Source organism: Myotis brandtii, unplaced genomic scaffold, assembly GCF_000412655.1.
Source record: "Myotis brandtii unplaced genomic scaffold, ASM41265v1 scaffold112, whole genome shotgun sequence".
Classification (NCBI taxonomy): domain Eukaryota; kingdom Metazoa; phylum Chordata; class Mammalia; order Chiroptera; family Vespertilionidae; genus Myotis; species Myotis brandtii.
This window is the reverse complement of record NW_005353838.1, coordinates 7,339,683-7,342,586: the sequence shown is the minus strand read 5'-3', so window position 1 is coordinate 7,342,586 and position 2,904 is coordinate 7,339,683.

Below are 2,904 nucleotides of genomic sequence, written 5' to 3'. Positions count from 1 at the left end.
ACATTTCCCTCAGAAAGTCAGCGGGAAGACTAGAACAGGGAAACTGTCCCACCCCAAGTTTAAACCACTTTTGAGCCAGTGGCCCACCCGCCGGCATGCTCAGGGGCCTACAATGAGGGGAGAGCAGGGAGCAGAGGGGGGGGTCTCCCTGTCTCTTCCCAGCCCTTGGGGCAGCTCTTCCCCAAATCCTTCCCCCCTCTCCATCAGCCAGGGAAGGCCCTGCTAAGGTGCTTTTAGTAGGAGTTTAATTTTTAGCGAGAAAAATCAACTTCTTGAACAATCTTTATTTTTTGAACATCAATGTAACACAGTGTTTTAAGCCTGTGTTTCTATCCTCCTTGCTGTAGCCTTCTGCTGTATCCCTCTTATCGCTTTATAGTATTTTCTTGTGTCCCTGTCTGAACTCCCGACTTAGCATCTCCCCAAGGACAGAGCTTGTTTTCTCTTTATGTTGATATCCTGGGTTTGGGTAGGTGCTGGAGAATGTGCTGAAGGAATGAGGAGATAGTGAGTGAGCGGCCAGGCAGGGTAAGCAGTCCTGGGAGTCGCCGCAGCCTCTGATTAACATCCCACCCTGGTACGGCCGGTCGGAATGCCTGCGGCCTCAGCTGTGTCGGGAGGAGCTCCTTACACACCAGCGCTGGCTCATAGGCCCACCACAGGCCCTACAGCCCGAGAACACGCGTACTGCGAGGGAAAGCACGTCTGTGCGCACTTCTCACTCATTTCTAAAGACAGCTACTCCCTGCATCCCTCCGCGCTGACCTGCATCCTCAACCTTATCCATCGGTAAAGGCTTCGCCTCCAGGAAACCCTCCGCACCGGCTGCCCATGGCCCGGCCCTTTTCTTGCCTCATCACACCTTTGGACCTGGCGAGCTCCCTGACGCCGGCCTCACAAGTTACTTTACGGATGTCCATCTTCTGTCTTCAAAGGGATGGTCCCTACCTGAAAAAGGAAGTCGGGGTCTTGCTACCTGTACTCCCTGTGGGACCTGGGGCAAGTTACTTAACCTTCTGAGTCCCAGAGTAAAACATGTGATGGTGCCGTCTTCTCCAGGGGATGTGGCCTTCGCTCTGCAGTGCTCCTCCAATAAACCCTCCAGGCAAAGGTCGCGCCCTAAACCTTTAGATCCTCCACCAAACCCAGGAGAGGGTTGAGTACCTATAGTGTCCACAGACATTTGTTGAATTTTTTCTCCATACATTAAAAATATATATATATTATTGATTTCAGAGAGGAAGGGAGAGGGAGACAGAAACATCAATGATGAGAGAGAATCATTGATTGGCTGCCTTCAGAACGCCCCCCACTGGGGATCAAGCCTGAAACCTGGGCATGTGCCCTGATCCGGAATCACTCAGCCACTGAGCCATGCTGCCGGGCTCGGTGGTTGTTAATAAAGTCAGAGGCAATGTACCCATCATCACTATATAATGCCAGTACATGTCCATCAGCCCATCTGAGTTATATTTCCTTAAAGCTTTGTTTAGTTTTAAATGAATCAAAGTACATTGACTATATCACACTAAATATAATTATTCTACTTTATAATCACTGATGGTATTTACCATGTCTCAGATATTGTTTTGAGTACTTTATAAATAATAAATCCAACATGGTAAGTTTTATCAGCATCATTATCCTGTTACTGAGGAAGAAACTGAGCTGAGTTTCTTCAAGGACAGAAATCTTGCCCAAGACCACACAGCTAGAAGGGGTTAGAGAAGGGATTTGAACCCAAGGCTCCCTCAGCCGTGCCCCTCACCACTTCTTCTCCCTCTTGACCAGAGCATTGGGATTTACCACCAACCAACCAAACACAAGCAAACATAGAACCCTTAAGCACAAAAGCCTGTTTTCTCCCTCCCATGTTTATCAGTGACCCTGGGGCATTATTTTTTCTAAACATGAAGGACTTGTCCACTGCTGGCCCAAGGCTGGGCTCTATGGGTGACACAGAAATCCAGAAGGCCTGGTCTGCGTCCCCCAGAAGTGAGCAGAATGAACAGGTAGAAGGTGACGCACACACACGGCATTCAGACTTGGGAGAGTCCGGCTACTGCTGATGGCAGAAAGCTGAGACTTACGGTCACAACAGGAACCATAAGTAATGAAATAGTACATTTAAAAGACACACCTGAATTTAGCTACTTCCTAGTCCATTATTTGCAACACGTCATAAAAGAAATTGCCCACCCCGAGTTGGAAGGCCTGGACTCAGCCAACAAACATCTCAGCTGGACTTTGACCCTCATGAAACCTCAGGCACTGTGTTAGGGCTGTCATCTCAGATGTGTTGCCCATACATGAAGCTCTGAAGCATTTTTGGTAAGTAGAGCTTCCATCACTAGGAACCCTGAGTTCATTGAGGGCTCTGAAGAACCCTCCAGCCTGGTCTAGGATATCCATTTAGAAAACATTTTAAATGTTACCTTCCCCCCCCCCCCCCCTCCCATTAATCATGTAATTCCTTTTAGAAAATAATGCACCACAGATTCCATTTAGACATAATGCACCAATGATGATAATCTTGATAGTATGTCTTTGTTTGGTGGGCTATTTGGAGGGAAGGTGGTTAAAAGGCCCAACGTACTACACTTAATTTGGGAAGAAATGGACAAACCTAAAGAAATTCTATTTTTGGTCAAATAAACTGGGCAGCAGCTCCCTCTTGTGCTGAAAAGTAAGAACTGCAGCCACTGAATTAAAATGTGGGAAAGCATCCCTTCATTACTTTAAGTAAGAGCTTTCCCCAAATGCTTTCAGCCTAAGAGAAGCATGTGCTTAGTAACTCTTTATTTTAACTGGAACATGCACTGCCTCAATACTTATTTGATCAGTTCCTCAAACACTTATTAAGCACTTACTGGAGCCAGTTGCTGTTTCCCAACCGTGATCTCT